Source organism: Hydractinia symbiolongicarpus, chromosome 2 (assembly GCF_029227915.1).
Source record: "Hydractinia symbiolongicarpus strain clone_291-10 chromosome 2, HSymV2.1, whole genome shotgun sequence".
Lineage (NCBI taxonomy): Eukaryota > Metazoa > Cnidaria > Hydrozoa > Anthoathecata > Hydractiniidae > Hydractinia > Hydractinia symbiolongicarpus.
The window spans coordinates 18,629,375-18,645,328 of record NC_079876.1 but is presented as its reverse complement, the minus strand read 5'-3'; positions in this window follow the sequence as shown (position 1 = coordinate 18,645,328).

Below are 15,954 nucleotides of genomic sequence, written 5' to 3'. Positions count from 1 at the left end.
TTTTTAACCCTGCAAGACTTTATTAAAAAAACTTCTGTACCATATGTCTAACTCCACGCTGGAGAGCATATTTTAGTATATCTCTAGTGACCAGTCGAATAAGAGTACTGCCTTTACAAAAGTCTGTGTGAAAGAAAGCAGATCGAAAATCAGGACAAAAACACATAAAATATACTTTATAAAAATAAATAACACTTTTTGTGTATCAAATACGTTTTTTTAAATAAATAAAATTTCGTACTTTAGCGGACCTGTTATTTCACTAGCGCAAAAATATGAAACTTTTCCTAGCAAACATTTTATCTACATTCTGACTAGCTAAAAAAAACAAGAAAATTTCGAGGCCTTCTAAAGTAAACCATTCTTTTAAGCTAAAATTGTTGGTTTGTAATAAGCAACTTCTTCATTCCACTTTAATCTATTTAGAATTTGAAAACTCACAGCATCAGGCACTACAACTTCATTTATGTTCTTAGCTGATAGCTAATCTTTGTCGAGATTTAATTACGGGCTATATATGCTGTTATTTTCACGGTGAATTAAAGAAAACAAGACGTATGATATACGCAAACAACCTCGCGAATAAAGTTTACAAAAAGCTGTCTATCAAATTGGGATTTTTGTTACGAAGTTAGACACGACATATTTTACTATTCAGATACGCAATAATATTTGTTACACACTTATTTTTCAAAATTGATTTGTGAGATCTTCCTGAACGGAAAATTCCTCGAACTTTTAATTTTCGATGGGTCCGTCTTGGTTGAACCGACTGACAGGAAGAAGAAAGACCACAAACCCGCAAACCCCAAAATTCGCGAAATTCATTAATTCAGTTAATTCTGCCTACATTCACTTTTAAAAAGTTTGGTAGAAACACCTTTATTTACTAGTTAGTCAAACAAGTGTTTTGAACACTTGTCTTATCTTTTTAAAAAAGAAAAAAGAAAAAAAAGTAAAAATAGTTACCAAGATGAGATTCGAACACGAGACGACTCCCGTGTCGGTGCTCAGAGAGGCAAAAATTTCCATTCTTGTAGGACACATTTGCGTTTTAATACAAGCTCACGAGCTTTTAATAATTAAATTTTGTGTCCCCATGATGAAACATTATGGAAAGTAGTAGCAGAATAAACAGGCAGTTTCTTACGTCTTACTCCATATCATTTATGAATATGCGCTGGGCTATATAAAACATGTGTGTATCTACAGAAATTCAACTCTCCCCATTTTAGGAAACCACCCGGAAAAAATTTTTGTGTTAAGCGAAATAAAATTTTGAATTGAAATAATATGGCTATTGACGAACATTAAGTATGTCCACCCGACTAACTTCACCAGAAAAAGGATCTTTTAAGGCCTTTTAAAATAAACCATTCCTTTTAGCTAAAATCGTTTATTTGAAAAGAGCAACTTTTTCATTCCACTATAATTTGCTTATAATTCGAAAACTCACGGTATCAGGCACACAACTTACTTTATCCATACTTAAAAAATTACCAAACCAATGACATTTTGCCGCAATATTTTTGTCACAGATTATAGCTACCTAACGCAAACTCCGTTTAAAGGTCTGATATAACTTTCTTCTTTCTGACATTTCTTGTGCCTTTGGTATTGGGTGAAAACTTTGGAAATTTGTTGAACTTTACACCTATCTAGCAGCAGTCAATACAGTCCTCGCTGTAGTCCTTGCAATGATCAATTTTCCTCGTTAAACGCTTTAGCAGCTAGATATGTAGAAAAGCAAAAAAGTTAGCATAAAAAAGTAAGCCTAACATATCACAAATTATTTTTCAAATTTTTTGCAACGTTTGTGACAAGCTTGTTGAGTTCGTCTTTGGATAAGAATGTTTTTTAAGGAAAACAATGGCTATACAGAATTAGAAATACCGGAAGAAATGGATAAGTTGTGTTTTCAGAAAAAAATCTCCTTACTATATTACTCTATTAAAAAAAAAGGTTGCCAGAGTCCAAAAAAAATTTTCTTGAAATTTTCCTAGAAAAACTTAGCTATCACGGATAAAGAGTTATGGAGAAGAAGTAAGCACGAGGGAATAAATCATCCATTAACAGAGTGGTTTTCATAACCAACACATTTCGAGGCTTTCTCAAATTAACTTTAATACATTCGCAAATAACTGCTAACTAAAAAAATAAAGCGTCAAAACAGATTACATAAAATTATATTTATAGCTTACTTGCAAACCTTCCCACGTTCTATACAATTTTTTTCAAAACTACTTTCTCACTTAATCTCTAAGAACTCTTCATCTTTTCTTGTTATTTGGAATTCTCTTTTATGCGTTCCAATTCTTTTGATTATTTTGATTGTATTGTATCCAATCGTTTTAATTCTTTTTTCATACCATCGACTTCTTTTTGCATTGTCATCACATGCTTTTTCATTACATTCATACTTTTTAATTCTCCTTTAATTCCTTCGAATTGTGTTTTCATTGTAGTTTACAAACGATTGAATTTGGTTTTCATACTGTCGATTTCCTTTTGCATTGTCATCTTATCTTTGCGCACTACATTCATACATTCCAATTCTTCAATTTTTATAGTTTGGAACTCTCTTTGCATTATATCCATACTTTTCAAATCTCTTTTCATACTATTGAACTCTTTTTGCATTGTATTCAAAGTTTTGAGTTCTTTTTTCATAGCTTTAATTTCACGCAGAATTAATGACAAATGTTGGTGCGAACAATCTCGGTAATGTTCTGGTAAGGCTTTTCTAGAGCACTAGAAAGTAACATTAACTAGTCAGTTAGCTTGTGAAAAAATCCACTAAAGTAGAAAAACAATAGTCAAGATTTGTTATTGGAAGCTTGATGACGGCAACAATGACGCGTCCATACACAAAAAAATATGTAGAAGTTTGATATTTAATTTTTTCTGGTGATTAAAAATATTTTTAAAATCGTGTACTTTGTATTTTGAAGAACAGTTGAAGAGATATTATTGTTTAAACGTTTTTTTCATGAATGTTTCAAAAAAGAAGGTTTAGCCCAGTTTTTGGAAATTAGTCCAATTTTCGCCCGAGGCAGTCCTGAGTTCCTCACGCAGAAGATGATGTCAGTTATTTTCAACTTTTTGCAAATTGTTGTGCCACAAAGTTATAACTGCAATGCAATGATTTTAAAAATTCAGTAACGGAAATAAAGTTATGGATGGTTAAATGGACATCACATGCGAGGAAAAGTACCTTATTCTGCTAATTGCATCAACCCTATTCGGTTCGTGGTATTTAGAACATGTTTAGACTGGACATGGCTGGGTCTGCTTCACTCTATAACTTTTGATAAGATTTTTTAAGCGGAATCAAACAGGGAACTCTTATAGTACGTCATGAAGTGGAAAAATGTTTTTTTGCTTATGTCAGAACTTTCTCTGTTAGAACAATGAATTTGAAAAAAGAGGAAGTTCAACAATTTCTATTAAAACCATCCTTTGATGATCGCCAAGTTGCGGATTTTTCTTATATTCAATTTTGTAAATAAAAGTTTTGAAATCTCGATCGAAAATTATAGCAGTAATTCTTGCTTATTGTTATTTCTGCATAAATTTTAAATTATTTTTCTAGCTGTAAAAACTCGTTTGTTTTGCAAATTGATTGTTTAAAAACCAGCTTTTAAACACTCTGGTGATGTATGAAAAAGTAAGTAAAAATCAACCGAATATATATATATAGTACAATATATAGTACAATTACAAGCGAAAAATCTCGAAAAATGAAAAGCGCTAACATATTGGAGTAAATCATCAAACGAACAACACATAATTTGAGATAGGAACAAATCATTAATATTTTCTCTAGTTCTATGAAAGAAACAATAGTCACCGAAAACAGATCTGTACCATAAATTTATTAACTTTGCAGAAAAAGATATGTACTAATATGCTCTTTTTATTTATTTTTTATTTTGTCAAACTATTAACTAACGCTGTGTTAGGACGGTACATACAGAATTATCTACAAGATATAAAATTATATCACATCTTAGGGCGAAATACAAGATCCAAATACCAGGTAGATCGATTTGCAAGTAGGGAAATAAACTTCACCAGTATTCTGATAGTTCAACAACACAAGTGTTTTTTATCTTTAGTTCTTAACGTGTTTATTGAAAGTTCTGTTTTGTCGTTAAAACACTCGCCTCACTCTCGGTTTGTAAAAATGCAGCAAAAGCGGCGAAACAGATAGGTTTCAAAGGAGCGCGTAAAGAAAGGAAATTCAAGTAGATTTTAAGTGGACATCACTTTGATTTACCTGTTTCTCTTTTTGATCCTCCTTGGTGACATCATCGAAGCTTAAAATTTCTCCAAAATAACACTATATGCTTAAAATTACTTTAGTGAATATGGGTTTGCCGTTTTTTTGGTCAAAAACTATTCTGTGACATTAGACCACCGTCTATGGCGCCGTTATTATCATATCACGTCAAACTGCACGAAAATCAGCTTTACTATGAACTGGTAAAAGTGAGTTGCCCCGGATAACGGGATGCTTAACTGGCGTCAAAAACAAGCATCTGAATCATTGAGAGATGATTCAATTGTATGGCTTTTGCGCACAGAATCTATTAGTCCTTGCGCAGGATTCTCGAACTACATCTGTCAATTCTACCACGGCTACCACTCCTAGGACAAATTCCCCAAATTTTGAGCAATGGTCGAGGATAAAGAAAAGAATGTTGCTGATAAATCATTTGATAAAACTCTGCGGAAAGGCATTGCTTATGGAATTAGTAAGTTATACATAGAAAAAAAAGGATACATCATTAGAAGCACACATTTAATACTAGTTAACAAAGATCTAGGATTAAGGTCAACTAGTGTTGTTGAAATTCTGCGACGCATTATTGGAAAGGATGTTGTAAAAACATTAACAAACGACATCACAAAATCAGTTGGATCTCTTTAGGTTTGCACTGGTAAAAAAAGGAAGTGTTAAATTGCGATCCATCTAATGAAAAAGCATCTTTAGGGAGAACGATACGGAAGCAGTCTAATGCATTCGACAGTGTGAATCGTAATGCCTTCTTTTACAATGTATAATTTGTTCGCTCGGAGATTGCAAAATTTCTTTATAAATTGCTACATCTTATGTGCTCATCCTTAATTGAAAAGAAATCTCCTTTGCAGAGAGTATGACGCAAGGCGTACCAGCTTCTATGACTATTTATGTCATTGCAATCATTCTACACATACTGGTTGTCCTAGAAGTCACAAACAATATACCATTGGCCAAAACAAACACAAACATGATCAGATGACCTTTCTGAAGAAGAAATTTTCTAAAATAATAAATTATGCGATAATAGAGGAATTTACTTCTTCGTAACTTACGGATTCTTCATTAATGAAACTGACTGAAAACTCACCACCCACATCAATATTAGGTGGACTTAGTATACCATCACAAAAAGTCTTACCAGCCACATCGTAAATCAAGACCGACAGTATACAAAAAGTCAAAGTGTGTGTACAAATTACAATAAATCAAACAACTCTCAATAAACGTCAAATGTGACTACTTGCGTTTTGTCAAGAGCCTAAAACATTAACCATTATAATCGGCGGGGTTTCTGGTAATCTTTTGGTTAAAACTTAAATGAAACTGTCACAACTTTAACTTGCAAGTGTAAGGCCATCTTCACGATTAAACATGCATGAATCCATGCGAAATAGACAGCTTCGTAATTTTACAGCAAAGTTGTTACGCAATGCATGCCACAATATGAAGATAGAATGACTTGTTAGAAGTGTTTAATGACATGAGTTAAATAACATCTATTAAGCTTGACAGGCATTGCAGCTAGGGGTCTTCTGCGTAACAAGGCAGAAGGCATTTTTTAAAGTCAGGATTTTTAAGCTATTACCTAAAAGATATGTCATCAAAAAACCTTCTTAATGTTATGAACTAAACAGGTATAAAAAAGCGAATACACTACACTCTCATAGGCTAGCAATGCTATTTTAACTATGAAAATTTTGTATTTCGATGATGTTTATTATCGTAAAAAATCCTAACATGGGTAAACATGGGCTAATATGGGCGAGCATGGGCGAGTATGGGCGAACACGGGCGATCATGGGCTAAATTTTGATCCCATTTTGTCATGTTAGTTAGATTTCAATACACTTGTTTGAAACAAAAATGAAACATACATTGGAAAGGAGTAAAGCATCACATGCCTCAACGCGGCAATCAAAGGAGGAGAACTCACATGTATCGATTCCTTCCACGCAAATAGTAAGATGGTAATCCAACTATAAACATAAGGGTTGCATCTAAGCACACAAATGTAAGTACGGACGATAATAACGCCACACACTAGCCATAAATAAAATTAAAATCCTCTTTTAAAAAATTGGCCTAGCATTAGTTATGCGGATATTTTCTAGTGAAATAAGTCTACGGGAAGTATATTGCTCTCTTTGAAAACAAACTTTTTACTGCTATTTCTCGCACTATGTTGACACCTGACATTTAATTTAATTATCGTTTTTTTGTTAAAAGTTTTTTTATAACCTATTCTAACATTTTTGTTCTCAATGATGCTCATTCTGACTGTTGTTGTAACGGGTAATGATCGTATAAAATATATGACAGTATCAGGTAACAAACCAATGTTTTTACGCACAAAATAAGATTTTATTTACCACGTTGCTTCATCAACTCATCTGAGCAGTTGTTTGGACATTTGACAAGATATCTGTCGCAAATATTATAATGATCCTAAAACAAATTTACACTTTTACGTTAAAGAAAAGTTCCTCTTGTCAATATTAATATTGAAAACTTCAATTTATAGTGCTAACTTGCTACGCTTCGGGTGTAATATATTTTTTAAAAAGGAAATTTGACAAAACTTTAACTAAAAAAACTCATGCTACATCCTGTAATTAACCCGTCATAGCAAAAACAGTTATCCAGTAAAATTTTAATTTGCTGGGTAGGTTTCCGTGAAAGTTAAATGGTGGGTAAGTGTTTATAACATGTTAACTGTGTCGAACATGCGTATAGGCGTAGCACCCTTTTCAAAAAAAACTTTATTGCCGTTTCGGTTTAGCTAGGTCGACACAAAACAGCCCGGCATTATTTTTTTCAGGTAAAACAGAATGCTGCCTTAAAATCTACATTTGTAGGCAATATAATAAAAAAACTGCTTCGGGATGTTTTATCGCTGATATTTTTGCCATGACAGAGTAACAATGGGTCATAACATTTTTTTTCTTCAGCTGAAGTTGAAGCAAAGTTACAAACTGTGCTACCTGAATGTGTGGCACAGCTCACGGTTAAGTGCTCAACCAGACGTTCAACCCTGGCGCACACAGTTACTTGTGGCTTTACCCGACGTTTCGACGCCTGTTTTCTTAGTTACTCTGTTTAATAATAGCCATGTTCTTTCTGTTTCAATGATTTTGCCGAAGCTTTATATCGTAATTCCCGCAGAATACACTTTCTGCTGCGTTTGTTTCTGTTGCTCTAGCATAGTTGATCAACCACCAAACCCGTTTCTTTGATAAGAAAATAACAAACCTTTTCGCAGTCCTCTACACAGTGATCACAAAACACAAACGGGTAAGTACAACAGATACGACGGCCATTTTGCAAGCTATTTTTTATCCTTTTTTGCCTTCTAAGAGGTTATTTTCTTGAAATATTTGTTTTCTCTATGTGTTTTAACAAGGTAAAATTACCATATTGTCTCATTACCTGGCCATGTGGAAATCTTAAGCATTTTAAACCCTACGCATGCTGACGAAGGAAAATAAACCGATAAGAGCTACAGCAATAACGACTACTTTTGAAATTGTGATTGTGGTTTCGAGGTCCCTTTTTGTATCCGTATTTTCAAAAAGCTTTTTTAACAGTACATAAATCTTAAAAAAAAATGAAAATTTTGGTTACAACGTATAATTTGTGAGGAGAATTATTTTCGCTGTTCTTTTAGCTAAGATGTTTTTTCAGTTTAGAATTAGTGCTTTCATTCTGAGCCAACATTATTGTTGTTATTTGTTATGTTCACCAATCTGGTCAGCTGCAGCGTGAATTATTTTGGCGATCTAGCTAGCCGCACATCTGTCTGTCCGTGAGGCCAAAGTTAGCTGCTAGTAGCAACATACAAACTGCCGTGTGTTTTTCTACGGACTAACATGTACTTAGTAAATATAACCTTAAAATGATATCCAATGCCTATGATCAGGACTGTCTACTGAGGTCGAGTGTCTTTTTTTGAAAGTAATCTCTTGTTTTGATAATTTAAATCTAATCTTATTTACATTGGATATTTTAAACATACAAAAAGAATGACGTCATAACAGTGTCTAGAATGTACCATCAAAAGCCAAAAAAGGATTAACCACCTATTCACATTAAGACATTGCTGACATTTCATTTTATTATTCCCTACCATAAACACATATCCTGAAAGAATACGTTATATATACTTGGATTTGTGAGCATAAGAATGTCAAGTTGCAGTACTGGCATTTCTCCAGCTTGTAGGGACATTTTTCCTGGTTGTTTGTTAACTCATTCCGTTCCATCTTCTCCTTACAATGTTTAAATGTGCAATCAACACGTTGAAACGAGCGTTTCTTTTGTAAATGAACCTAAATATTGAAAGATAGTTTTACCATTGTTACTTTACAAAGTAGATTAAGATTACAACTGCAACACAAAGGGTTTGTTGACTAAATTAAAGAAGGTCTTTGTAAGACTTTGGCGTAGATATTTCATTAAGAAGAAATGGCAGACATCTACGGTCATTGTCATTTAATAATGTAGATATTATCATGTCATGGACAAACCAGTTTATTCTAGGTTAGTTTTCGACAACTACAGCTGTCATCAAGACTTTTTTGGACTTTAGGGAAATGTTTAGGGAATATACCTTTTCAGCATTTAAGGTCTTGGATAGAAAAACCAATTCCTAAAAATCGTGTATATTTAATTTTCATCTACTTTAAAACCTTATTTATGGAATTGGTTTATCAGAACAATTTTAAGTCAAACATTCTCACTGCTAATTTCCCGGCACATGTATCATTATTTGACACTATCCAATTTAGTTCGTTAAAAAGAACTGCTTTTACAATTCTCTGAATCCTATTATCGATCTCAAAAATGGGCTAAATTCTGTAACCCTGAAACCATGATAGAAAAAGAAACCTATTTAGGCTCAACTCAAACCAGCCTAAAAACATATCATGCTAAGTTTAAAGTCATTATTTAATTTTTTACTTAACCCATTGTACCTTTAACTTTCGTGAAAGGACCTTTGTTGAAACCACCCCCTGGTAATAATATTAAAATTCCTAACTAAACATACCACAGTGGTGACTACATGACACTGTTGTAGGGTCAATATTTATAATGTGTTAAAGCAGTCAACTATTATTTGTAGTTCGATTTGATTTATGAAACCTATTTCTAAAAAACATCAGATGTTCTTTGAGAATTATTATTCGTGACAGATTGGATTGCTATGTAGAAGATTACCACTACCTTCACTCCATAGAAGTGTGCCTTAGAATATAATTAAAGGCCCATTTGATTGAAGATTTCCAGTAGCTGACTTACCATTTTGAAATTATTTCAATAAAGTTGCCGCGACCTTTTTCATTAGCTGTACCTCATCTTTTTGCAATTTCCTGTTTTATTAGTTTATAAGTTTAAACACGTTGCATCCCTGACTACAAATAGTTATTTACAATACATGATGTTAATACTTCTTTTCAAATCTTTTAACACACAATGCACTACGTACGTTACCTGCAACTCTTTAATTTTTTTGTCTAATTCGCGCACCAATGAGTCAATGGATTGTCGCGAAATATATAAAATATTATTCAACGTACCACAATGATTCCTAATTTGTATATTCTTGAGCAAATGTCGCAAATTAGAAGTTAACAAAGATACTGACCTCAGCACAAACTAATGCTGAAATTCATTATTTGATCCATGCGTATTAGTTATAATTTGACATCATTTGCACCAAATTTATGACTTACAGCCCCACATAGGGGAAGTTATGGGGCAGGGCATCCCCTTTGTCGGTGCTATACTCGCCTGAATACACCTAGGTATTATCAATGTCTTTACTTAGACTGCGCATGACATTTGCGAATTTGTTTGGTTTTGTTAATCAACCAACAAATTGTAATTACTTAGCTAATAAGAACAGTATTTTAGGTTGAAAGAGACTTTACCTGCATATTACTGATCTCACGAATCCATTCACATCCTTTTTTGACATGTTTACATTTCACTTTCACCGATAAAATAAGTCTATCTATTATCGTAGCAGGAGTTACTTGGAAGATAACAAATGTTTACTAAAATGAATAGAGTATTTTTATTTAACTGTTTATTTGAACCCGTGGAAAGATCCACTTAAACTTATTGCACTTCTTATCATAAAAGGTTTTGTTGATAATTTCATTAAGAAGGCTGAAAAAAAGAACGTTTTAAACGGTATTCCGTGGAGAAATCCACTCAAAAACATTTATAATTTAATGTATATTTATTAACACAAAACAATTTGTTGTCAAATTCTTTAAAAGACACAAACAATCAATTAAAACGATTGAACGAAATGGACAACAATAATAACAACGTTAATTACCTCTGACTTTACCCGTGCAATAATTTATAACTCGTGAAGGTAAATTTAAATTACGATGCAATCAAATTTCAAACTAATAAAGTCACTATATTACATCAGATGATTTGTTCTAGCCAATTAAAATAATAAACAAAATATTTATAAAATACAGAAAATTTTTATAGACCATGTATATATTATAGACGCTTCTAAAGAAATTTGTACACCTGTTGCCTTCAACGTATAGGTCTTTAAACGCTGGTCGAGAAAATGTAGAGGACATGTACTTTTGACAAACGGTTGCGGGGATATGGTGGTTAAAATGATTTTTGATGACTTCATCAACCCGTCCATTCCGAAACGGATTCGGTGGCCCAGGTTTGGGACAATTACCCAAATTGGTCCTAGATGATCCATATTTACCCACGCGGTGAAAAATCATTGACGTCACCACCTCGTTTCCAAGTTATTTGGCCTCAAAGTTTTAAGTGCACTGTAATGGCTTCATTATTTTAATATAGGATATTGACGTTAAAGTAGTGTTATTGAGGTCGCGCCATAACTTCATAAAATTGAACATTTGAGACCTAGTTTTTGGGCGACTTCAAAAAAAATTAAGGCGACATCAAGGGAAAATGACAATATCCACTATGACCGTCACATACACTCCGTGAAGAGTAGGATCTGGAGGCTAACATTAGCTAGCTAACAGTAGCTAAGACACCCCCAGTTAAATATGCTTAAAATGAGAACATTTAGCTAAAACTAAAGCTAGCTATTCATGCTTAGTAAAACACATATAAAGAAAAACAATAGTAAAGTAAAAATAATAACATTACAGTGAGTTCAACAAACTAAAGTTTTCCGTTTGTTAGTCAGCTAGCAGTTTTATGCAGCAATTTGGAATTTTAGGACAAATACATTAATTACGCGCCAGGGCACACATTAATTATGCAACAAAATGTCAACAAATATGGCTACTTTAAGAATTTAAGGCTTTTGCGCGGGTGGCTTTTGCTGAAAAAAGGGAGTCTGCTTGCTCCAGCGATATGAACACACAGAGTCTCCGTATTATTATAGATATACTCACGAACTTAATATCTATCTTTCTTCGACAAGTTGGACAGATAAAACGAAGACCGTAAAGAAAAGATAATAGTAATAAACCTTTCACTTTTGTAAGTCTTTTAAACATCTCCTACACATTCCATGGCCACATTCAAGCTGCACAGCATCTCTCATTAGATTAAGACAAACGACGCAATACAAATCTTCTTTCACGTCTTCAGCAACTTCATAATGTAATCCTCCAGACATTTCTAACTTATTTGATTAAGGAAAGCGTGTTACATTACTGAAATTATTAAACTTCATTATTACCATGCAAAACATTTTTTTGCTGATCCCTTACTTTGAGTACCTATGGTCTCTGCTAAATAATTTAAATTTACTAGTGAACTTCATTTGTTTACCATTAAACTTTTAAGAAAGATGATTCCAAGCTTTTTTACGCCAAATTAACTTATGTTCTAAAATTTCCGGTGATAGTATGTGCTTGCGCAAAGTTACAGTGTTTAAATTACAGTGTATTTTGCCCAAAATACAATTCAAATGAGTGACCCTTTGTTTTCAAAACGCCAACACACCTTAGAACAAAAAATATGGAATTGCGGAGACCTAAACACTTACTTACTTACTAATTGGAAATAAAATGATGATGGTGCATTATAATACTATTTGTGTTTTTTCCAGGTCTATCGATGGACAGTTACTTAAGATAAGTCTAGGCAATTATTTCGTGGAATAATATGACGACATTTGTCTATAATCTGAGCACTTAAAGTTTAAACATTGAAAAAGAAATTATGAATAACTTCAATTACATAGTAGATCAACTTTCCTTGATATAGTAGATAAAAAATTGCATAAATTTTCATGCGCAAAATTTAGGTGAAACTGTCCATTTTTGAGTTTTGTTTTTGTGCACTGTATGTCTCCTGTACGTATAATTACGGATACACTCATGATTCTAACACGAAGTATAACATTTTTTTTTCCGAATGTATAAAGTATTTTAAAAATACTAACAGTTTAGTGACAAATCTGTCACATTGTTTCTCCTTTTAGCTTAAGAAATTATTTTCTTTCGTATAGGAGCAAAATGCCAGCAAAAAATACTAAAAGATGAAACTACATGCTGAACGTGTTTCATCCTACCAATGTCTTGGTGTATTCATTACAGAATATATAAAACCAGAAGTAATTATAAGAACATGCGAAAAGTACTAGTCACCATACAAGCACCCCTACTGAAATAATATACAAATATACTTTTTGATTTAACTACATAATAGGGGATAATAACGTATTCAAATCATCATTGCATCGCAAATAAAGTAGAAAAAAATAGAAGTTCTAACATCTTGGTTTGTTTTATTTTTGAACAAAAAAATACAGCAGCCATCTTTTGCATGTCGTTACATGTACATTCTGCTCTCTCTCTTATGTTTTCTACAGCAAGTCGTTTCACTGGAATGAAAAACTCATAAGAAGTCTCAATCAGAATCGATTCTTATAAAATCAAACAAATTAGGTTCCTATTAATCTCTTACGCTGTTGCCAGCGAACCACTGTGGGGTTTAATTGTATTTTATTAATTGGTAAAGAAAGGATTTTATAAAAGTATTGCATATTATGTCCTTAAAACGCAAAAAGATAATAAAATCAGCATTCACATCATTGAGCTCGGCTCATTAACAAGGTCTCAATCTGGTTTTTTTCTGACGGATTAAGAACATCTAAAAGTCGAAGATTTTAAAGTATAGCATACTTTTATTGTTTATGACATTAAATACATCGTTTTCACATAACTAATTATGTGCCACTAAATGCAATACGTGTTTTATCTGATACATCATTAACGATTAACGAAACAGTAGGTTGTCCAAAGAAATAAAATTCATGAATCCAAACATAGAAATATTGTATTTTCTGTCAATAAAACTGGTACCTGTGTGGAATATGGTTTTAGGGAATGAAAATAATATAATAACGTTATTTTAATCAGAAATGACGTCATTTTATCGGATCGGTAACCTCTTCTGTACTTTATACTGTCGCTATTCTTCGCGACACCTTAGTAACCAATTTTCTGCATCTTATAAATTTTTTGCAAAAAGTCTTTTTTTTTCAAACCCTAATAAAAGTCACAAAAGTTCAGCATGCAACTAAATGTAAAATAGACCTGTGTTATTAACTATGTATCTAAACTAAGAAAACATCAACATCAGATTTGTCGCATTCTTCCACTACCATGACAATATCTGTATCTAGATCGTCTTACAAGATATCAATCTATTCACACACATACAGTACACATAATATACGAATGTTCTGAAAATATTTCAGCCAGCTTCAGATTTAAAGCATTTTTGCATTTACCCTATTCAGGTCAGATTTTTAGGAATTCCGTATGGATGCGGGAGGGTGGGGTATAAAAAATTACCAAATTTTTAACACCTAAAGCGGTATGCTTCGAAAGTTATAAAGAAAAAATTGGGAGGGGAGAGAGGCTAAAGAGTCAAAGTAAAAAACGTGATTTGAGATGAAAAATGTAGACATCATGATTTTTTTACTAGTTTTAACAATGCCTTTTTTAATTAGTTTAGATTTTTTCTTCATTTTAATTTATATTATTTTGTCTCAGATTCAGTATAAATAAAAATCGGAAAATATTTCTTTATAAAAAAGAATTTTTTCCTTTTTTTAAATTTCTAAACGTTGTACAGTGGAATCGCTCTACGCAATGGACACTATTCCTTGGAACGGACTGATTCCAGGTCAAACTCTTACAATAAATCTCGATAACACGGACAGTTATAAGGCGGAAACTTTATAAAACGGACACTTTTTTTCGCACCAAACGATACTTTCCCTTAAAACAGCTCTGTGTAAAGCGGACGCATAAAAATAACTTATTATTGACGAGGAAAGTCAAGAATGCTGTCATCAGTTATGAAAAAAGTGAAGAAACTCCAAATCTAAAAAATAAAGCAAACTTCAATCCGAGATTTATTCAAGTAGATTATAAAATAAAATGTAGTTGTTAGTTGATATTTGTTTTTGTTTGTATAACAGTAGAGCGTATGAATAATACAAGTTCACATTTATCAAATTATACGTCTCATTTCCTTGATTTGAAAGGAATAGAACAAAGAAAAAACGTATATATACAAAAAAAGTTATGTTTTCGAAAGTGATTTTTGGATACAATATCTATAAATCGGACACCTCTATAAGTTGGGTATTTTTTTTGCACCAATTGTGTCTGCTTTAGAAAGATTCCACTGTACCACCAACAATACCATTCTTATTTTATTAACAGGAACAAAACTGCATGTCCTTGTGACTGAGAATATAAAAGTCAAAAATTTTAGCCTATGCCTTCAGGGTGGTAAAGTGACCACAACTGCCACCCTTCCATTTAACGCCACTTGGCAAAAAAAGAAGTAAGGATAAGCTTACGATCAATTGGTGTTGCAGCATGGAAACTAACAAATTTGCTAATTTCAAAACATATCATATGCATGCGCTATAACGTCACTTGGATCACAGTCAGAAAAAATTTCTCAGCTTACTTTCAAATTGCTAACTTGAAAATATTCTTCTTACATTAGAAAATCTTACTGCATTAGATGTAACCCATACACAAGAATTTTAGGAAAAAGATGACATGAAAAGAACGTGAAAGCGCTATTGCTACTCGTGGATACAATTACAAGTAATATACACAATTTATTGCTGTTAAAAAAAATAAACTTTAAAATGAGAAATATACTACAAGTATTTCTACAAGCTACAAGACAAGACAGGTTAAAAACTTTTCGTTTCAGATATTATTACAAGGCTTGCGTAAAGACACTGCAAGAACGTTTGTGTGAATTGCTATAATATTTAAGAAAGAAGTAGTATTCGGCTCAATAAACGGACACGTCCACTTTGCCTGTTACAGATACACGGAACTGAAACATTAAAATAATTGACTAGTTGGTATAATCCGTAAAAAAAATTACTAAAAAACCTTTATATTTCATTAAGTATCCATAAATACACTGCAAATGGAAAATTATAAACGAAATTAACAATTACGTCAACTTTAAACCAGTTTATCACAAATCAAAAACATTCTATGCGATTTTACCCCTATCAGTCCGGGATATTTTAGGGAGTAGCTAAAAAAATTCCCCATTTAAAAGTGACAAAGGACACATCCTATTGCCACAAAATTTGGCAGAAAGGTTTTTAACACATTGGAGAAAAATTTAAA